At 44.9% G+C, this 22,981-nt stretch overlaps 1 protein-coding gene, 1 long non-coding RNA gene and 1 pseudogene across 3 annotated transcripts in view; 1 reads left to right on the top strand and 2 right to left on the bottom strand.

Moving 5' to 3' along the window:
* Positions 1 to 22,981, bottom strand: part of LOXL2 (lysyl oxidase like 2) — a 100,616-nt gene that overhangs the window by 69,156 nt on the left and 8,479 nt on the right. The gene's annotated exons all lie outside the window — the stretch shown is intronic.
* Positions 3,844 to 4,738, bottom strand: LOC114503751 (annotated as a pseudogene).
* LOC118502035 lies at positions 9,288 to 18,587 on the top strand. Its single transcript, XR_004904712.1, has 3 exons — positions 9,288 to 9,387; positions 17,209 to 17,213; positions 18,246 to 18,587. It is a non-coding gene; the product is annotated as an uncharacterized LOC118502035 (long non-coding RNA).

Below are 22,981 nucleotides of genomic sequence, written 5' to 3' on the forward strand. Positions count from 1 at the left end.
GCGTTTGGGGTTATTCTAAAGGACTTTGGGATCTCAGTGAAGACATTAAGTGATTACTCTTAAGTTTGTATAACTCTTTAAATAAATAATCCCTTTCCTTTTCACCAATCTCTGGCATTGAGAGATGTCCTTCCCTGACAGCAGGCAAGGCAAACCTAGTATGGGGTGGGGGACCCCCGGAGCACAAGTGTGGGTCCATTTGGTAATAGTATATATCGTCCACCTGCCCCGTGCCAGGTCTGTTCTGTAACACTGTGACTGCTGGGCAGGTCAGGCATCCATGCTCAGGTTTTTTGGGGGTGGGGAGGGGGGGCAGACTCTGCTCACTATACCCAGCATGGATATCTATGGAACACTCTATTCTCTGGAAAGGCTTTGGGCAGAGAGCCAGTCAGTGACTACACTGTGTGGCTTGGGAAAGGGGGTCATCTGGCCACCTAGAGTGCAGCGCCCTCCCCCGCCACCTGCTGAACCACTCAGTCTGCCCCATCCTGCTGGGTTCCTGGCACAGCAAAACACTGCAGGGCTGGGATTTTCCACCTGCCCTGCTCACCTTAAGAGCCAGGGAGAGCTGAGAATTTTGGCCCCATTCTGCAGTGACCAGCCACGTGGAGAGATCGGAGTGCCAAGCAGGGCTGACTCTTGCCCTCCTCCTGCTCTGTTTGGTGGCATGGGGGGCCAGGAAGCCATGTGAAACTGGGTTTTGGGGACTGTTTCTCCCAAGGAAGCTTCTGTCTGGGAGCCAGAGGGGTGAGTTCTGGGCTCTGGCTGCTTTGGGAAGGGGCAGATCTGAGCTCCCCAGTGAGTTCCATCTGCATCATCTGGGAAGGAGAGGTGTCCATGCCCCCTCCTATAGGTCGCCAGGTCTCAGACACCATCCCTACAGGAGACTGTTTGAATCAACCCTGCTAAGCCCTGGAATGGCTGAGTGCAACTCCATGGGGAAAGGGAGAGTGGCCCAGAGCGGGGACATTCAAAGTGAAAGACGCACAGCAGGCCCATCCTCTGGGCCCTGGAGGCCCTATCTGCTGAACTACTAGGGGCCTCGCCTGCCAAGGTCAGGAGAAAAATCCAGGACAGACTCAGATGTGTGGCTGCAGGGTGAGGGAACATACCCCTCATCTTCCCTGAAGTCTGAATGAGGTCTCCCCCTCGTGGGAGATGCAGTGGCCCTACCCTCTCAGTTCAACCAGAGCCTGAGTCTATCCAGTGACTAAGCCAGTCAGCTGACCCGCAGGCAGGTTAAGGCAGAGGTGGATCCTGAAGTGCCCTGGGATGTTTGCTGACCCGCCCCTGGGCCCTGTGCTGGGAAAAGCTGGCCTTAGCGCACAGCTTGGTCCTTCCCATGTGCAGCCAGCCAGACCCAGCAGAGGCAGCCACACGCTGTGGGTCACTTGTAGCTTCAGACCGGTTGCTGAGGGCCAGACGTGGACAGCGAATCTCCTAGGAGGCTCGGCATGAGCACACCAGGTGGCCAGCTATGGACAACATTGGAGCAGATTCCAGCAAGCTCCACAACCAGCATATCCAGAGGGACATCCCAGCAGACACTAAACTCTGCTGAGGTGAACTTTGTTCTGTTTTCTTTTTTATTTTCTAATAAGATTAAATTTATTCAATAATCTAGTGAAAGTATATATGTGTGTGTATATATATACACACACATATAAATACATATTTATATTTCCAGAAAGAGAGAAGGGAGAAGGAAACCCCAGGCACAGCCTTGAACTGGTCTGGCGGAGGGTAAGGGTTTTTTCCACTGGGTTTCTAGAGGGGATGGGCTCTGAGGCAGAAGTCTGCCATTCTTCCAAAACTGTGTAGCTTTTGAATAAAAGACTCCTTTCCTTTTTCACCAAACCTGTGCCTCCTGAATTCACCTATGGGTGGCAGACAGCAGGACCCCCTCTCTGTTTGGTGCTGGGAGCCAGCAACACCCTGACTGGGAATTGAACCCATGATCTTTCCATGCATGGGACGATGCCCCAACCAACTGAGCCACACTGGCTGGGCACCCAGGAAAAGTTTTGATTGTAAGTATCCCACAGTTTAAAAAGTAGAAAACAGATTTGTAGATTTCTAATATATTAATCCAGGGTACATGACTTATAGAGTACATCTTATAGGCAGAGAGGCGGAATGGGCTGAAGTGTAGAAATAAAAAAATACAGAAGTAGAGATGATCCATATTATTCTACTGCAACACTGCATCCGAAATGTATCAAAAAAGAATCATTTCAAAATAACTCGGGAAGAAGATAACAATGGCCGAGGCTCTCACAACACGCCTTACAGGCTGTGGGAGAGCCGTCCAGCCCGCTGTGGAGTCTGCGCACAGGGTGGCTTGTAGTTTCCAAAAAGAATGTAAAATTTTAAGTTTAGATTAAGAACTACGAAACCACAGGGGCCATAAGAAATGGCTCTCCTTATTGTTCTCTATACCATCCAATTTTTAAAATCCAGCTTTAAAAATACGCATGGAGTTATTTTATTATAAGGTAGGCAAATAATCCTCCCTCTTTATGAAAAGTATGAAGTGCTAATATTTTTTGTGAACTTTTAGAACAGAGGCAATGAGCGTACTTTGGTTTGGCTTTTCATGGAGATTTTAAAGCTGAAGGGCCCTCTGTGCCCAGGATTTATCACCCAACGTCCCAGTGTTCGGAAAGCCAGACCAAAAGAAGCCAAACCCAAACCAGCCCACTCAGCATTAACACGCCTCTTTTCTGTTATTAGAATTTTACTTTAATACGCAGGGTCTGCCACAAAAAACGCCCCTTTTTATTACAAAATCAAAAGCGTGTAATTCTGTAACAACAATATCACATTCAAGCACACCATGTGACATTTTAGGTGAAATTTTCAAATTAAACCTGTAAATTATTAAACCCATATTATTACCCTACCAACCATACTCAAGCAGGTGTTACTTCTGCTGGACCCTGTAGTGAAAGAACGCCAAACCTTAACCGGCTAAAACACAGCGGACAACCACTCTACCCCATGAAGCCTTCACAAAGGTCAGCTGAAGTGACCCACAGCTACAACGGAATCGCACAGATTTCCAAGGAAGTCGCCAGCCAGTTGTGTGACACAAACAAAAGTCAACTATTTACATAGTCAGTGAGCCCTCTCAGAAATGTGCCCAAGAAGCACTAGCCTTTGTTATTTTCTATGCCATCATGATGGCCTGTGTATTTTAATTTTCAGACAATTAAACATTTTTAATAGAGTGTGTTCTCTACATGTGGTGAAGCTTTGGTTCTACTCATGTAAGATTGCTTAGCCTAGAGGCTTGACTTTTCCCTCAGAGGTCCTTGGATTTTGCTTTAGAAATTTCATGTAAGTTGAAATCTTCATCAAATGTCCACATGAGGGAGGTGACACAGGATATAACATACACGTCCACTCACCTCTTTGTATTTTTATTAGAAATCTCTCCGTCAAGGTATTTTACACCAGCGAGCTTAGTCTCTCCTGCTTAATATTCAGTAGTGAGGTTTTGAACATCAGAACCTTGATAAGACCTTAATATTTCAAATTTATTAACAGCTACCTCTGGGGACAAGTCCAGGCTCATGAGTGATGACAAATGTATTATCATGAAGGAAAACAGGTATGGTCAGCCATCTTCAAAGTTGCACCAACCACTGCTTCTCAATACAGAAAGACTAAAACAACCCACGTTTATCATCAACAAATCCTGTCTCTGTCCCCTGCAATTCCCCTAGTTTCACTCATTAGAAGGGGACTTAAAAGACAAGGACTTAAGAGCACTTTACAGCAGCATTCAGCTTTCCTAGGAAATACTCAGCACCTTAAATATTATGTACACGTCTTTCCTTTTTCTTTTGAGAAGCTAGACACTGGCTTCAGAGTTTGGGGAGCTTGGGGAAGAGTAGGAAAAATAACCCATTCAGAGCTAGTCTAGAAGTTGTCTTTTGGCAGAACAGCAGGTATTCAAGTTAAAAATAGAATGAATATTTTGCTGCTGTAATGTTTTTCTAAAATGCAAATCATTTTGTGTTCCCCTTCTACACAAACTTCAGTCACCGCTCCTGAGTGGAGATGGGCAGAGGCTCTGGCCCCTGCTCCCCCAGCTCCTCAGCCTCTGCCTTCTTATTGCCGCAGGAAGGCTTGAACAGGTGTGTGTCTGTGAGGACTGCCCCAAAGTGGCCTTCACAGGTAACCCCGCAACATATTTTCTGTCTATTCCAGTATGTGAGATCTGAAAGGGTAAAAAAACTGGCATTCTCTGAGATCCCGAAGCCATCTCTGTGTCTGAGCCATCGTCTGACTGGTTACTGGACCGAGGAGACTGAGCAGGGGAGGTGCTTGAGGTGGTCCTGTGAGTATCAGAACTGTGACACTTAAATTCTTTCTGCCGTTTGCTGATCTGGTTGCTTCTTATCCTGTTTCAGAGGTAGTTTTCACTTTCTTCAGTTTCAATGTAGTTCTTAGACTGGGTCCTGCCCTTGTACAGACCACGTGATAACAGTTTTGTTTTGTTTTGTTTTGGTCCTGCTGGCAGTTTCTTCCATCTTTTCACATCAGGACACAGGCATTACAGATGTCTCCTGAACGAGTCTCATGCAACCCAAAACAGCTCGGGAAGTCCTTTTCTTAGTGTTTACTGCCAGTGAGGACTTAGCTTTGCAGATACAGCAGCCTTCTATACTTCAGTATGTCTTTGGCTTGTGAAAACCAAACATCTTTTCTTCTGGGCGACAGTCTTCCAAAGCCACACGCATTACGGTCCCGGGGTACAGAGTGCACACCAGGACAATACCCCTTCAGTCGCTCCCTCCTCCTTGACTGCCTTGTCTAGAAAGCTCTTTTCTATTTCACCATTTTCTTTTCTTCCTGTTTTCTTTCATATATCTTATTTTTCTCTTTTCTTTCTTTATTCAATTTTTTTCTTTCCTTATTCCCCCCATATTTCTTTTCCTATTCTTTATTTTTTCTTCCTTCTTTCCTTCTGTAATTTTTCATTTTCTTTCTCTTATTGTTTTCTTTTTTGTCTTTTATTTTCTTTCCTTTTCTGATTCACTTTTCATGCTGTTGTTTTTGTTGTTATTGTTGTGGTTTTTTGTTTTGTTTGCATTTGTCTTGTTTTGGTCTGTCACCACCTGTACAACAGCTTGCACGATGTGGTGGTCAGGGTTGAGCCTCTCAGTCAGCCAGCCTGAGGGTCGATCCCACCACAAAGGAACCAACAGCAAGCAAGACCCAATCACAGCAGGAGGGCCCACATAACCCACACAAATGATGTGCCTAGAGCACCCAGCTCAGGAGATCAAGGAGACTGCATGACTGGGTCCCACAAGACGAAGATGCCTACTGCATAAGGCCACCTCATGAAGAGGAAGAGTCAGAGCAGGTCCATCTACCACATAGAAACAAACACAAAGAGACAGCTACAGTGGGGGGACAAAGAAACAAGCCCCAAATGAAAAATCAGGAGGAATCTCCAGAAAAAAGAGCTAAATGAAATGGAGGCAAACAATTTACTATCAGAAAGAGAAACGAAGAAAACAATCCCATTTACTATTGTAACAACAACAACAGCAACAACAAAAAAATAAGGTACCTAGGAATAAATTTAACCAAGGAAGTAAAAAGACCTGTACTCAAAAACTTAGGACATTGAAGAAATAGAGGAAGATACAAACAAGTAGAAGCATAGACTGTGTTCATGTATTTAACATCATTAAAATGTCCATACTATGCAAAAAAAAAATCTATAGATTCAATGCAATTTCTATTAAAATACCATTGGCATATTTCACAGATCTAGAATAAATATTCCAAAAATTTATATGGAGCCAAAAAAAGATCCTAAATAGCCTCAGCAATTTTGAGAAAGAAGAATGAAGTTGGAGGTGGCACAATACTTGATATCAAACTATATTACAATGCCATAGTAATCAAAACAGCATGGTACTGACATTAAAACAGAGCTACAGATCAATGGAACAGAACAGAGCCCAGAAATCCACCCACACTTGTATGGTCAATTAATATTTGACAAAGGAGGCATGAGCATACAGTGGAGTAAAATCAGTCTGTTCAATAAATGGTGTTGGGGCCCTGGCTGGTATAGTTCAGTTGATTACAGCATCATCCCATAACCAACAGATTGCAGGTTTGATTCCCATTCAGGCACATGCCCAGGTTTTGGGTTTAATCCCTGGTCTGTCGACTATGATCCCTGGTCCAGGTGCATATGAGAGGCAACTGATGTTTCTCTTTCTCCCTTCCCTCTCTCTAAAAGCAATGAAAAAAAATGTCCTCAGGGCCCTGACTGGCGTAGCTCAGTGGATTGAGCTCGGGCTGCGAACTCGCAGGTTCGATTCCCAGTCAGGGTGCATGCCTGGGTTGCGGGCCATGACCCCCAGCAACCACACACTGATGTTTCTCTCTCTCTCTCTCTTTCTCCCTCCCTTCCCTCTCTAAAAATAAATAAATAAAATCTTTTAAAAAATGTCCTTAGGTGAGGATAAAAAATTAATTATAAAAATAAATGGTGTTGGGACAATTGAACATGTACACAAAAAAATGAAATAGACCACCAACTTATACTATACACAAGAATAAACTCAGAATGGATAAAAGACTTAAATGTAAGTTGCAAGGCCATAAAAATCCCAGAAGGAAACACAGGCAGTAAAATCTCAGACATCTCACATAGCAACATTTTTGCCAATATATCTCTTGGGTAAGGGAAACAAAGGAAAAAATAAACATGGGATTATATCAAACTAAAAAGCTTCTACACAGCAAAAGAAACCATCAACAAAATGAAAAAGGAACCCACAATGGGGGAGAACATATTTTCCAATGATATATCTGACAAGGGGTTAATTTCCAAAATATATAAAGTACTTATACAACTCTACACCAGGAAGACAAACAATGCAATCAAAAAATGGCCACAGAACCCGAGTAGATACTTCTCCAAAGATGACATAGAGATGGCCAAAAGACATGCAAAAAAAAATGCTAAAAGTCACTAATCATCAGAGACATGCAAATTAAAACGACAATGAGGTATCATCTCACACCTGCCAGAATGGCTACTATCAATAAAGCAACAAACAACAAATGCTGGCAAGGATGTGGAGAAAAGGGAACCCTAGTGCACTGCTGGTGGGAATGCAGACTGATTGCAGCCATTGTGGAAAATAGTATGGAGTTTCCTTGAAATATTAAAAATGAAACTGCCTTTTGACCCAGCAATTCCACTTATGGGAATATTCCCTAAGAACCCCGAAACACCAATGAGAAAGAATATATGCACCCCTATGTTCATACCACTGTTATCTATAATAGTCAAAATCTGGAAGCAGCCCCAGTGCCCATGAGTAGACAAGCGGATAAAAAGCTATGGCACATTCCACAATGGAGTACTATGTGGCTGTAAAAAAAGAAGGAACATTTACCTTTTACAACGATGGACCTGGAGATTCTTATGCTAAGCGAAATAAGCTAATCAAAGAAAGACAAACACCATATGATTTCACTTACATGTGTAATGTAATGAACAACATAAAATGATAAACAGAGCCAGAGACATGGATACATGGAAAAGACTGATGGGTCTCAGAGGAAAGGGGGTGAGGGAATAAAAGAAGGTAAAGAGATTAGCCCAAGAACATATATGCATAGCCGATGGATACACAATAATGGGGTGAAGGCCAGGGGAGGGGTGCTGGGTGGAGGTAGGCAAAGGGAGGGGAAATGGGGAACAATGGTAATAGCAGCAACAGTAAAAAAGGGAGATAAACTCTGTTTCATGAACTTACCACTGTACAACTACTTTTGCCCACCCCCTGTATATGTGTCATCAGCAACAACAGCACAAAAGACAGGAGGGGACTAAATAGACACTGTTTCATGGTTCTTGCGCTGTCTGGAATTGGTAAAACTACTATTTTCTATCATACTTTAGAAAGTGTAATAGGTGCATGTTGTGATCTTTATGTAATCATCATAAAAAGTTAAAAAAGAATGAATAAGTTAATACAGGGAAGGGGAGTGAAATTGTAAAAAAATACTGATTAATCCTAAATTAAAGCAATGAAGTAGAGAAAAAATAACACAGAACAGTTGTCACAATTAAAAAAAAATAGTCAGATGGTGAATTTAAACCTAAATATATCGAGAATTAAATTAGATGAAGTAAATACTCCAATGAAAAGACAAAGATTGCCAGATGGATTTAATAAAATAACATTACTTTCTATTTCTTATAGAAGGCACAGAGGTTTAAAGTAAAAGAATGGAAAAAGATATACTATGCACACATTAAGCAGAGAAAACTTTTACAAAGTCAGATAAAGTCAACTTTAAGACAAGAAACATTACTGTAGACAAAAAGGGACAGTTTGTGATAATGCAAGAGTCAGTCCACCAAGAAGATGCAATTCTTCTTAATTTGTATACACAGACTCGATATGTATACAATAAACACTGACAGATTTAACAGGAAAAAACTGAGAAATCTGTAATCACAGGGGGAGATTCTACAGACCTCTGACGGTAACCAGTAGAAGCAGGCAAAAAGTGCAGGCAGAAGCCGAGCACTGAGGATGTGAATGACGTGATCCACAAACATGATCTAATTGACAAGCTTCTGTCGGCTGTATTCCACAGCTACTGAGGACAGACTTCCAGTCTACATGCAAGACTGACCCAAGTTGACCCTGAGTTGGGTCATAAAGCAAGTCTCACCACATTCAGTGAAACCACACCAAATATGTTGCCTGACTGTAGTAGAATTAAGCTATGAACCAATAATAAAAGAATTATCTAAAAAACCCACCAGTAATTGGAAATGAGATAAAAGGGAAAGTATTACTGCATTCATTCACTTAATAAACACCATTATTATCCTCCGGAGGATAATGGGGCACAGAGAGGTTGGGCAAGCTGACTAAGGTTGCACTGATGGTAAGTGGCAAACCAGGAACTGAGTGAGGCCAGTGGGCTGACCTGGGCTGTGTCCTTGACCACTGTACTCCACTGCCCTGGCAGCTCCACCCAGTCCAGCCCATGCCTTCTACTGACACCGATACCCCATCTGGACCTGGGAGTGTGCTGAGAACAGGGAACCAAGGGGTCGCAATGGGGCAGGGGATGCAAACCCCTGTGGGTCCTGGGAAAGCAATCCAGGTGGCTGTGGGTGGGGCCCTGTTGCCTGGGTAACCAAGCACACACTCTCCTGCCCCTGGGCAAGATGGTGGCAGTAGGAAGTTTTTACTCTGTGCATGCAAAGGCTAGCAAGATAATTAGATAAGAGGGGAAAAGCCCTCTTACTCTCTCCCAGTACCAGATTGGGGGAGGGACCAGGGAAAAGCAGGCACATGCACAATAGAAGTTAAAATGGTGGCAGCACAGGGTGGGGGGGGGGGGGCTGCTGGGCCAAAGAGGACTGCCAGTCTAGCCAGCGGAACGAAGGGATTGGTTGGAAGGTGGATCCACCCAAAGCATGTGAAAGTCTTGCATTCCCGTGTGTAATTCACACCCATGTTTTTTTTGCCCAAGCTTTCAATAAAAATTCATTTTACAGTATGTAGATACAGAATTAGTACTACACATGTATAATGCACATCCTTATTTTTTCCCTCAAAAATTTGGGCCAAAAAGAGCACATTATACATGGCAAAATATGGTAATTGGTCATTCTGAGAAAGCACCTGGTCTGTGTCCCACACCCAAAACTAATATAAGCCCAGGGGAACAAAGAGACGCTCTCTTGCTCATTGCAGGCTTCTTGGGGCCTGCACTCAGATGGTGCACTGGTGGGTCCTCTCCATGGGCAATGCAATCTCAGCGGTCATGTGGTCCCATAGCCTCCAGGAGGAAATCTTTCTCCAGTGTGCTGACCTGGTGGAACATTCAAGTTGCCTTTGCACTCTCCAGCCCTGGAGCACGGAACTTTACAGCCTTAGAAGCCACACGGCCCACGGCAGTGCTGGCACCACATGCAGCCTCCAGGAGGGAGCCTGAAGCCAGACAGCAGCAAGAAACAAGCTAAGCTACCTGGATGGCCACTGAGCAGGCCACCTTTGGCTGTAAAGGGTGGTACTTTAAAATGGAGCAGGAATTCTGGACACTGCCTTTTGTTTTGGTCTTGCTGAGGATGGCTAGGTTTTGTGGAGGAGATGAGGTTTGAGGCAGGAAGTTCCCCATTCTCCCAGATTGTTCAGCATCTGAATAAAACCCTTTTTCCTTTTTCACCAGCCTCTGCCCCTAGAGTTTGCCCTTTGGTTAGCAGTGGGCAGCTGAGCCTCACTTCAGTCTGGTGACACTACCTTCCAGGGTCTCCGTCACCTGGAAGCTGAGAGGCCTCCAGGTCATCTAATCTTATCTTAGAAGTGTTTCTTCCTGTAAAGAAAAACTTAATCTCTGGATTTGCATATCTATAAACTGCTCCACCCATCTTTTGGGGGGGTCTCCGATCAGTGGGAGTGGCCAGTGTTCAATTCCTAAATCTTTCTAGAAAGGTGCTCCTGATACTTTGCATCTGTAGTAGGGCCTTCTCCTACCCCTTACTCTGGGGAATTGTAGGTGATTACACCCAGCTGCTTCTCTCCTCTTCTAAAAGGAACTTTTATGGAGTTTTATTGTTGTTTCTTACTGCCAAAGTTATACAAGCTGGTGATAAAAATGTGGAGAATGCCATAAGTAAAAGAAAGTAATTTGCAACACCACTCTCAGAGGTAGCTGTTAGCAACACTGTAGTGTATACCCCTTCTGGTCTTTTCTCTGTACATGTTACAGGGTGCAGCTAAGAAGGGAGCCCCAAATAGGGATTTGGAATGGGGTCCAGAACTCAAGGTGTCTAGGAAATATTAGAAAGACATATAAGATGTCTTCACCCCTTCCCCCTTCAGGTGTGAATTGGGGGAAGGGACAAATGGAGCAGGGCCAGAGAGAACTGTTTTGCATAGCAACAGCTTTGAGGCTAACCTCTGATCATTTAACATATCTATAACCTTTAACTGCTTGCATAAATATGTTAAATAGCTGTGGCCATGCTGTGAGCCAGGGGAATGGAAGTAACTCTCCCCCCGCCCCCCCCCCCCCCCCCCCCCCCCCCCCCCCCCCCCCGCCAAGACCTAACTAGGGGGCAGGTCCCCCCAGTTACAGTGCCTACCTGGGAGCTTGGAGAAGACTGGCTCCATGACATGGGGCCACAGCTGTCCAGACTCACAATGGCAGCCCAGAAAAGCTGGAAGGATATGGGAATGCTGGTGGGTGTAGCCAAGTGTGGAAGGAGTAGGAAATGGGGCTGCAGAGGAAGATTGGCACGAGGATTTAAATCCAGGCATGGCAGCTATTAGAGGAGAGAACCATTTGGTCTTTAGCAGAGTGGGGATTCTCGTAGCCCTGTGAGAGAGAATCACCATGTGGCTTTGGCAGAGTGGCAACCCCCCTCCTCACAGCCATTGCAGAACGAGGACCATGCAGCTGTGGAAATAGAAAGGAGAGAGCCACGCGCTTCTGGCAGAGTGGGGACCTCGGCAGCCATTGAGAAGAGAGGAGCAGGCGGCAGTGGCAGTGCAGAGAACCATGTGGCTGTGGCACTGGAGGAGACAGCCACGTGGCTTTGCCAGAGTGGGGACCCCCACAGCTTTAGTAGGGGGAACCACCACACGGCTTTAGCAGAGAACAACTACCATGGCTTTAGCAAAGATCCCTGCGACACAGCTGATGGTGTTGGGAACCAAGGGAGGCCTACCAGCTGAGTACAAATTACTGGGAAGAACCGGGGACTGCCTGAGCCATGGACTTCTATTTCTTTTCCTGACATATGGTACTCTGGACTGGGCAAAGGGGGAAGGAAGGACTGTATGTGTTTGTGGGTGTTTTAAGGACTTTGGAATTTTGATGAAGACATTAGGTCACTACTTTAAGTCTGTATAAGGAATAAACATTTCCTTTCCTTTTCACAAATCTCTGGCATTGAGAGATGTCTTTCCTATAAGGCGGCGGACATATCGAGCCTGGGGGGTTCCTTTCAGTAATAGTATATCGCCCAGGCCCCACTGTGCTCTGTAACATACATACATATTTGCTTTTTCAAATTGGACTCATCCTTTACATGGTGCTTTGTGAACACTCTTCACACCTCAGTGTACCACAAACATTATGTCTCATTGCATGTTCTTTTACAAGATTTTCATTATCATCTTATCACTAATTTTTTTTACTGCTATATAGATGGTTGAAATGAATATCTTTGTATCTAAATTGTCCATAATCCTGGGATAAATCCCTAATAGTAAAATTGCTGGGGCAAAGGGCTGGTAAAAAAGGGAACACTTTAGCAAAACTGTGTTAACTGCCCCTCAGAAAGCCTGTGCTCATGGCAATGGCAGGACATGTGGCAGGGCTCCCCACATCCTCACACCTCCCAGCTGTGGCCATGTTTTCAAACCTTTCCCCACTGATAAGCAGAAAAAGGTGTTTTGTCTTAAATAGCTTTTTTTTTTTTGGTTGCTAATTGGGCTTTTATTTCCTCATGCTCACTGGTCGATTGTATTGCTATTTTGGAAAATTATCTCTTCATGTTTGTTACTCCTTTTTCTATTAAATGTTCCTCTTTCCCTTACTGCTTTATCAAATTCATGCAGCCCTCTGAAAGGAAAAACCATTAGGTAGGAAGAAGCCAACGTCCAAAGCAAAGCTCTGGCAGATGGAGGGCAAAATGTCAGGCCGCGCCCTTCAATGAAGGGCTTTCATTCTACCACCGGCGGCACCTCCGAGGCCTTGCCCGCTCCCCTCAAGCACCAGTTTCGGTTCTGAGCTTCAGCTTGAGTTCAGACCCTCCTCAGCCCAAGACCCCAGCTCCTGGAGGGATCTAGAGGAAATCTGTCCAGGTGGTCTGATCTGTCCAGGATGGCCGCTTATCTGGCTCACCAGCGCGTTGGCAGCATGGGCCACCTGCAACTCGGAGGATCGCATTTAGAACGAGCCCCAGCGCCATGTGCTGAGAAGATGGGTGATACAAGGTCACGGGCAACTGCAGAGCGCATGGGCCCCGGACTCACTCTCCAGTCCATAATAGGAGCGCCGGTCCCTGTGGCTGAGGCAGCAGCCGCACCCGTGAGCCCAGCAGCGCGCAAGATTTACGTGACCAAGGCTCCCCACCCCGCAGGACTAGCCCGCCAACTGTGCGCCTGGCCTTTCCCCAGAGCCCCAGCTGTGCTGGAGCCGCGCCCAGGTCAGGCGCCTGCGAAACAGGCTAGGTCAAGCCATTTCCTGGTGGCTGAAGATGTTCTCTCTCTGCTAAAGTTGCAGGGAAGAGGGAGAGAGTTGCTGTGGGCCCCTGGCCTAGTACGTGCCAGGTGCTTATTAAAAACGGCATGGACAGACTGATGGTTGCCAGAAGGGAGGGTGGAGGGGTCTGGGGGAAAAGGTGACGGGATTAAGAAGTACACATTGGTTGTTACAGAACAGTCATAGGGATGTAAAGTACAGCACAGGGGATACAGTCAATTATACTGTAATAACTGTGTGTGGGGCCAGTGGGTACTGGAATTGTCAGGGGGGACACTCAGTAAAGTGTGATTGTCTAACCCCCGTACACCTGAAACTAAAACAAATAGTATTGAATGTAAACTGTAATTGAAAAGTAAAATTTTAAAAAAAGCAGAGTGCAAAGCTGTCATACACGTTTTCAATTTTAAAGTTAAAATAAGAAAGAAAAGCAAACAGAAGTGCACTATGTCTCTAATAAGCCAATACGGGAGATGCTCCCTTCTAAACATCTGGTGATGCTTGGATTGATGGGAGACACGTCATCTCTCCTTCACACCTGCTGTCAGTCCTCTCTCAGAGTGCTGTATTTCTCTAAGGACATCAAAGAGCCTGGAGGAACCCACAGTTGGGAGAGTTTTTAGACAACAGGAAGATCTATGCTCAACATTTACCTGTGAAAACCTCCAAGGTCATGGGCAACTGAAGAAGAGTCTACACCGCTGGGATTGCACTGCCACCCATCATGGACATTCCAGGATCATCCTCTACCCTGGCACAGCCAACACTTCTGCAACTCCTGCAGTCATACCAAACCAAGCTCTGGTGTCACCAGCCCCCTCCAGGCATGCAGGGGAACCATCCACAGGAGGAAGGCCCACCTGGGGGACTATGCTGTGAAAACCACATCCATGGCAGCGAATGGTCTTAAGTATTCACACAGTTCACCCGGGAGTGGGCCATCACATCCAGGGGGTACATTATCTGACTGACATGAGTAAGAGCCAGCACATGCCAGAGGAGGGTGGCTGTGGCTTATTGGAAGGTGGTCAATTATCTCTCCCAGTATTTTCTCATGGGGCTCTGGCCAAGCAGTTAAAGACATTCTTATCACATTGTATGCGGGAAACATATTTATACATTTTACATTGACTGGTAGTAGAGCACACGATAAAAACTACCCACAAACAATGTTATATTCAGTTCCATCCATTGGAACTCCCAAGGATGAGCTTAGGTAGTTCCTCCCGGATCCATCGTTTGCAACAGCATACTTGAAAACAATATTTAGTCCAAATATTACAAAATATTGGAGAAAAGCTTAATTACTTAGATAAAAAGATGTCTTCACTTGTGCTATATAAACTAGGCAGGTGCTAAGAGTTCAATGGGAGAGTGGGCTCCAGGGAATTTGCAGTGTCTGCCAATAAGACTTTTAAGCAGGACTTAAGTCAACATGTTCTCCCTGGCCTTGCAAGGAGTTGGAGCTGAGGGGGGAAAAAAGAGGTTCTAAGCCTAGATTTTGCTCAAGTTTCTCAGTTGACTATGAACAGTGCTATTTCAACTGTCCGATAAACACCATTGGTTGGAGGACATCTTCAGTTTTGAAGCATATGTTACTCAAGGAACTTCCTAGTACATTCTAGAAATAATTATTTCTATGACTCCAGGAATGGTATTGTACTGATCGTGGATGAATATTTGAAAATCTTTGCTTTAATTTTGACCTGAGAAGTTTCTAAAAGGAAAAAGAGAACATGTACAGTGGGTATTTCCGGGGTCCTTTTCTTAAGTTACTAGTTTGACAGCGGAATCATTCAACCGAGGAACAGGTGTGAAAGGCCTGCTCCCCCAAATATCTCTAAGTCTCAAAATATCTTTGGGGCTACTCAAATGTTTTTCTTCCCACCAAAAGCAATACTATTTGAATCACTTCACCATCTACCTGAAGAAGGCATTCTGTGTTGTAGAACTTGCCTGCTTAACAAAACTTTCTGAAAATCAAATGACTGATGACTTCCCCAGAATATTCTTAAACACTATCACTAACTGTGGCCTCTTACCACTGATACCTTACCCTGTGGCCCAGTCCAAAAAAAAATGCCCAATGTGACTTGACAGATGTGGCTCTGTTGGTTGGAGCATCATCCAATAGACCAAAAGGTCGAGGATTCCATTCCGGGTCAGGGCACATATCCAGGTTGTGGGTTCAGTCCCTGCTTGGGGCATGTACAAGAAGGCAATCAATCGATGTTTCTCTCTCACATCAATGTCTTTCATTCTCTTTCTCTCTCCTTTCTTCTCTCTCTCTCAAAGCAATGAAAAAAATGTCCTTGGGTGAGGATTAAAAAAATAAAAGCCCAATATGACTAATTCCTAGTTAATAATAAGGGTATATTCAGATAAGGGGGAAAATAGTGTATATAAAAATTGTACACTATTTATGCACAGTGCATTCATGCATTTAGCAAAAAGCACTGTTCCCCTTCCCACGACCACCAATCTTATTGTCTGGGGCACAGGACTGTCCTAAAGCAGGCCTGATTCCTGCTCCAGATTTGAGTGACAGCTCTGTTGCTTCTAAGGCCCCTGCTGGACAGGAAATGATTCATTCCTCCCATCACTTGCTGCACACCCTGTGTTCTGGAGCACCCAGTAACTGGCTTGCTGTCCCAATGGGGCGCAACATGTAAGCAACTGTGCTACTCCCCAGTCAGAAGCAGTGAGTGGCCTGAGATGCAAGGGACACTCGCTTAGTGTACTCAACAGTGGAGTGCAGGGTTCAGCCCTCTCTGCCAGATGTAGGCATCCCGATCTGGGGTCAGGGGGTGGGGTGGGAGCTGTCTGCTCTATCAGACTCTCCCCACCTTAGGCCACCAAGACTCCTGCTCCACCAGCAGAAGCGATGAATGGCTCTCATTCACATCCCAGGGCGCACCAGAGGGGCTTCCCCAGCTGACCCCACATGGTCCAGGTGCTCTCTGACCCCACATGGCACACACTCCTTTGTGGAGGAAGGCTGTCTTGAGAAAATGCGGCATCGGGTGGCAGATGAGAGGGCCCTTCTGAACCTCATCAGAAAAGACCACCAACTTTGACACCATGCTTGGCCAGGGCTGGTTCATTTGTCCCCTGGCCCCAGATCCCACCTCAGTCCCATTTCTTTCTGGCCACAGAGCACAGTTTAAACGTAAGAAGGCAGGCCTACAAAGCTGAACTTTTTTCAGCTTCCAGAAAGCAGCCTTTGTCAGGAATAATTTGTTGAGACTGATGGGGGTTCCCCACAATCGACCTCCAGCTCTGGGCAAAATCTCCTGACCAGGCTGTTTTGAGGCTGGCGGTACCATTCCAAACACTTTAAAATGTGCCTGCTGGTGACTCCTGGATTAGATCAGAGAGAAACAGCCAATTTTTTCATCTCTACAGCACACAGCAGGTTAAGGAGGGGCAGGGGAAATCCAAAATCGGCGCTGCTGTTTAAAGACAATACTACAGCAGCAGCAGAGGAAACTGAGTGAGGTGAGAATGTCCCGCGGCTCAAATTAGCCAACCCCAACCCCTAAGAAAATGGAGACATGCCCCGACCCATAGGCTTAGTTGGTTGGGCATCATCCTGCAAAGCAGAGAGTCGCCAGTTCAACTCCTGGTCAGGGCACACTCCTGGGATGCAGCCGGTCCCTGGTTGGGGCATGTGCAAAGGGCAGCTAATCAGTGTCTCTCTCACACATCGATGATTCTCTGTCTCTTTCTCCCTCTCTGTCTCTCTCTCTAAAAATAAATAAATAAAATATATTTTTTAAATGGAGACATGGCTTGACTAAAAGATAACATCATAACTAAAAGAAAATGTTGCCAGCACCTGAGAAGGATCTCAGATTCAAACCTGGCTTCTGCAAATGGAGAAGAGCCTTAGGGTCCTACTGATACTGCTTCCATAAGAAGTCCCAGTGCCCAGTGCAGTGACAGGCTCACAGCAATGCTCAATGAGTGGTAGCTGCTTAAATTATAAAACCGCAAAAACCTGAAAAAATTCCAGGAGGGGTGCTATTTCACCCACTGACCACTCTTTTTAAACATTAATTAATTAATTTATTTATGCATAAATCCTCACCGGAGGATATGTTTATTGATTTTAGAGAGAGAGAGTAAGGGGCGGGGGGAGAGAAAGAAATATCAATTGGCTGCCTCCCGAACATGCCCCAACAGGGAATCAAACCCATGACCTTCTGGTGTACAAGGACGACCCTCCAACCGAGCCAGTTGGCCGGGGCCCAACCACCACTCTTAACACACCACTTGGGTAACAGGTTTTAATCACCCTCCCCCCCCACCCCCCACACCCACTTCAGACACAATGTTTCTCAGAGCTAACAGTCAGGAGCCAAACTGGTCTGAATTTCTGGGCCACTTTGAAGGAAACATTAAAATCCATAAAGGCAGCAGCAGGAGAACAGAAGGCAGGGTCAGAATAATATGCGAAATTGGCAAGCAATCTAATCATTGTTTCTGGGGAGAAAGCAGAGTTAGCGATGGGCTCCCTTGAGCGCAAATTCCCCCAAGGGATTGGTCCAGGCACCTACACCTAGGTGGCGAGGCGGGGCTCACTTGAGCTGTGCAGGTAAGAATGATACCGACCGCCTGGCAAGACCACTGGAAGCAGGCAGAGGGCAGGAAACAGGGGGGCCACTGGAGGAGATACAGCCGGGCTGCTGCAGGCAGTGGGCAGAGCTGCGGTGTTCGGGTCACCGAACTAGTGCCCAGCAAACACTTCACCTGCTCTTGCAGAGCGTCCCACTCTTTGTAGCAGACTCCCCACACCTAGGCAAGATGATGGCAGGCGGAAGCATTGCACAGAGCATGCACAAAGCTATCAAGCAAATTGAATGGAGGAAAAGCCCTCCTACCCACTTTCAGTACCTGATTGGGGGTGGGACCAAAGAAGGCAGGCACATGCACCATAAAGATCAGAATGGCATCAGGGGGAGATGCTGGACCAAAGAGACCTGTCAGTCTAGCCTGGGGAAAAGAAGGGATTGGTTGGGGATAGGGATCCCTGGAGTGTGCAGAAGTTTAGGGAGTTAATTGGGCATATTTTTTAGGAGGCACCTGGCCCTTTCCACACTCAAACCTATATATAAACCCAAGGGAAGGAAAAGATGCTTTCTTACCCATCCTGCAAATGTGTTGGCTGGTGCATTTACAGGACCTTCTGACCCTGGAAGCCACAGTAGCCAATGGCAGCACCAGCCTCACAAGTCAGTTTCAGGAGGGACCTGAGGCCTGACAGTGGCTTGAAGAAAAGCTGAGCTGCCTGGATGACCACTCAGTGGTCGCCTGTGGTTCTCCAAGATGGTATTTTAAATGAGAAAAGGAACTCTGCGTGCTGCTTTAGGTTTTGGTCTGGCTGAAGATAGCTGGGTTTTCCTCTGGGTTTCCCTGAGGAGATGAGCTTTGAGACAAGAGTCTGCTGTTCTCCCAGATTGTGCAACATTCAAATAAAAACCCCTTTCCTTTCTCACCATCCTCTACCTTTAGAATTTGCCTGTTTGTAGTGGTGGGCAGACAAACCCCCACATTGGTTTGGTAACAAAAAAGAGCATCCTGGGTGGGAGGGGACAGGAGGGAGCATACAAACATGTTTGTTTGTTTGTTTGTTTTAAGAGATGACATTTCCAGTTATTAAGCAATGGTTTCCGCAAGCCTTTCCTGTTTAGCTTTCTCGTGCCTCAGACATCATTAGTCATAGCAGGACTTGCCCTTGGCTTTGTGCACTTGCTCCAGGAGCTTTCCAGGTCAGATTCTTATCTACGTGATGTGACCTGGGCCTATAGTCAATTGTTCAAGCCTGAGCCCCTCCAATGAGTCCTAGATCCGGGATGCAGAGAAAGAAGGAGCAGTTGGTACAGAGGCCACTGCCACACTTTTGACTTGTCTGGAAATGCCTGCCTACACAGGGGAAGGGTAGCGGGGCTGTCCAAAAGTGCATTAAGAACCTGTGAGCTGGGACTCTGCTGTCCATAGAAACACTGTCTTCCTTCCAGGGGCCCAGTGATTAATAGCAGCAGCACCAACTGCCACATCACCAAAGCTGGCCGGGCTCAGCTACACAGTGCCAGTTGGTGCGCTGTCCCTGGCAATCACTCCAGGAGACAATGGCATGCAGAGCTCAGTGCCAAATACACAAAGCCCTATACGCTCCTGCTCTTTCTGGAGAAAGCAGACTTTCTCAGTTATCACTGGGCCTGATCAATGCCACGTGTGCTGATCACAAGGCTTTTCTGGGCTTCCTTCTAAGAATGACTCTAAGATCCTTATTAGAATGGCATGGCATGGCTCCCACGTGCCTCCACGGTTTTTAGCGTGACATGCACTGGCTTCAACCCCCAACACTGAGCTCTCGCCACAGTGACCTGAGTGCCTGTGGTTCCCAGAAGACACCTGGTTCCATGTTACCTTGCCTTAGGGCTTGCTGTTCCCTGGTCCAGGACACTGCATATCCACCTTCTGTATACCTGCTCTTTGTTTAAGAATCACATGAGCATGGCAGCTCCTCAAAATATTAAGAATAGAGTTACCCTATGACCCAGCAACCCAGGAATCCCTCTTCTGTGTATCTACCCCAAAATTTGGGAAACATTTATCTGCAAAGATATATGCACCCCTGTGGTCAGTGCAGCATTATTTATGGTGGTCAAGACATGGAGCCAAAGTGCCCTTCAACAGAGGACTGGATACAGAAAGTGTAGTACATACATACTATAGGATAGTACTCAGCCTTAAGAACAGATGAAATACTGCCACTTGCAACAACATGGATGGACGAGGAGAATATCATGCTAAGCAAAATAAGTCAGTCAGAAAAAGCTAAGAACCGTATCATTTCACTCACATGTGGGATATAGAACTGAAACTCATAGACACAGACAACAGTATGGTAATTGCCAGAGGAAGTAGTAAAGGGATTATTACTTCCTTTTAGTAGTAAAGGGAAGTTGTGAGAGGTCATAACGGGGGCCAAGTATATGGTGAGGGAAGATGGTTTGACTTTGGATGGTAGGCACTCAATGCAATGTACAGATCATGTATCACAGAAATGTACACTTGAAACCTATATAATCTTATTAACCAATGTCATCCCAATAAGCTTAATTTAAAAATTAAAAAATATTAAAATCAGGAATCTACTCACAAATAAATAACAAATCCTAAGAAATCTACTGAAAGACTATGAGAGCTTATAAAGGAATTCAGTAAGTTTATAGGATGCAAGATCAATATTTAAAAATGAACTGTTTCTATATATTTTCAAAAAAATTCAAAAATGTAAAAGAAAATAATTCCATTTATGATCATATAAAACTAAAATACTTAGAAATAAATTTAACAAATGAGATGCAATATTTATACTCAGAAAACTACAAAACATAATTGAAAGAAACTAAAGAAGATCTAAAAAAAATGGGAAAGCATGCATGTTCCTGGATTGGAAGACAATACTGTTTGTTTTTGAAAGACTTAATATTGTTAAAATGAGAATAGAAATTAATCTACATATTTATCACAATTTTTATTAGAATCCCAGCTGACTTTTTTGTGGAAATTAACAAGCTGATTCTAAATTCACATGGGACCAAGAATTGTGGAAGGGCACTCTGCATGGTGTGGGCCCAGCTCCCACTCAGAGATGCACAGGACCCACGCCCACAGATAGGTTCTCCCATGGAGAATCAGGCCTGCAATGTGCCTAGGCTGCTATGAGTCTTGCTTTTTGCTAAAACTCCCTCACCCTGAATTGAGGACATTTACTGCAAAGCAACTTCCTAAAATCCATGCTAAACCTTCCAAGGATGAGTGTAACTGGTTCAACCACTTTTGCCTTTTCATTTGCAAATATCCCTCTTTTGTGATGTGATTAGCAACATTGGCTCCTTTGTTTTCTGTAAAAGATAACCACCTAAAGCAAATCTGTGCATAGTTAATGAGGACCATCATGTAATGGGTGGAGAAACCCAATAAAGGCCTGTCGTGGCAGAGGCCTTGGCTTTTGCTCCCCGTGAGAGAAAAGCCATGCCGTCCCTTTTCCTCCAGCGGACTCAGTAGTACGTGTGAATGTCTCATTTCATCCATAATGATGTGGACCCTGTGGGCCAGTGTCTGCATCAAGAATAGCCAAGACAATTCTGAGAAAGGATAACAAAATGGGAGAACTCACACTTCTCAATTTCAACAGGTACTGCAAAGCAACAGGTACCAACACAGTGGTGCTGGCACAAGGAGAGACATATAGATTGATGAAGAGAACCGTGAGTCCACTGATAAACTCAGATATCTATGATCAGTTTAGACCATTCAGTAGAAGAAAGAATAGTTTTTGCAAAAAAAAAAAAGGCGCTGGAATAACTGGATAGCCACATGTAAAAGAAAGAAGTTGGACCTTTACCTCACACTATTTACAAAAATTAATTCAATATGGTTCAAAGACCTAAATATAAATCCTAAAACTCTGGAAGTAACTCTCAGAAGAAAATGTAAGGGTAAATCTTCATGATTTCCTGTAACCAAATGAGGGTCCGGCTGCCTGACACTTCAAAAGCCAATGCTAGGGAGACAGGTACCAATGTAAATGAAAAGGTTTGTTTAGGTGCTGGCCACCTGGAAGGTGGGGGACTCATGTCTCCAAGCTCATCTCCCTGAAAAGATGGGAGACTCCCGTCTCAAAACCCATCGTCCCCTCTCAGTGGAGATGGAGTCTTTCATAAGGAGGGAGAGGGGAACAGAACAGAGATCAAGTAAAAGGATTACAAAGTTCTCTACATGCAGATAAGCAGGATCCATTCTGATAAGGCAACTGACTGGCTCGAGTGTATCATCCTGTCTTAGTCATCCCGGCTTTACATTTGGAGGTCAGCAAATCTCCCAAAGCTGGAATGCCTGAAGGTTGGAGTATGCATCTTTTAAAGTTAGTTCTGAGGATTCTTATACAAACATTCTGTTTATCCATGTATTAGTCAAGGTCAGCACTTGCAGAAACAATGCCAACAGACTGGTGGGGTGGGTTACAATTCCCCACTGTTAGGTTTGGATTTGGAAATGGTTTCTTAGATAAGACACCAACAGCACAGGCAACAAAACTCATGAATATATATATATATATATATATATATATATATATATATATATTCTGTCAAAGTGAAAAACTTCTGTGCATCAGAGGCACTGTCAAGATGGTTCTGAGCCAGGGCAGCAGTGCTGGGGAGAGCAAGGGCATATTAATCAAGTGTTTACTAAACGGCTGCTGTGTCTCTTCCTCCTAAGACCGTGAACCCCCTGGAGGAACATACATCTCATGCCTGTGCCCAGCAGGTAATAAATGTGCAGTACATGTGATGTGAACTGAGAAAGAACACAGACACTATTAAGCAAAGGAAAAGACAACCCACAGAATGGGAGAAAATATTTGTAAATCATATACCTGATAAGAAACTAGTATTCAGAATACATAAAAACTCTTACTAGTCAATAAGGAAAAATAATTTAAAAGTGGACACAAGACTTCAATAGACATTTCCTCAAAGATATACAAGTGGCCAATAAGCACATAAAAGTTGCCCGATACCATTAGTCAGTAGGGAGGATGCAAATCAAACCCACAATGGAATAACATTTCACATCCACTAGGATGGCTATAGTTTTTTAATTATATTTTATTGACTAT

This window comes from Phyllostomus discolor, chromosome 8 (genome assembly GCF_004126475.2).
Source record: "Phyllostomus discolor isolate MPI-MPIP mPhyDis1 chromosome 8, mPhyDis1.pri.v3, whole genome shotgun sequence".
Taxonomy (NCBI): Eukaryota; Metazoa; Chordata; class Mammalia; order Chiroptera; family Phyllostomidae; genus Phyllostomus; species Phyllostomus discolor.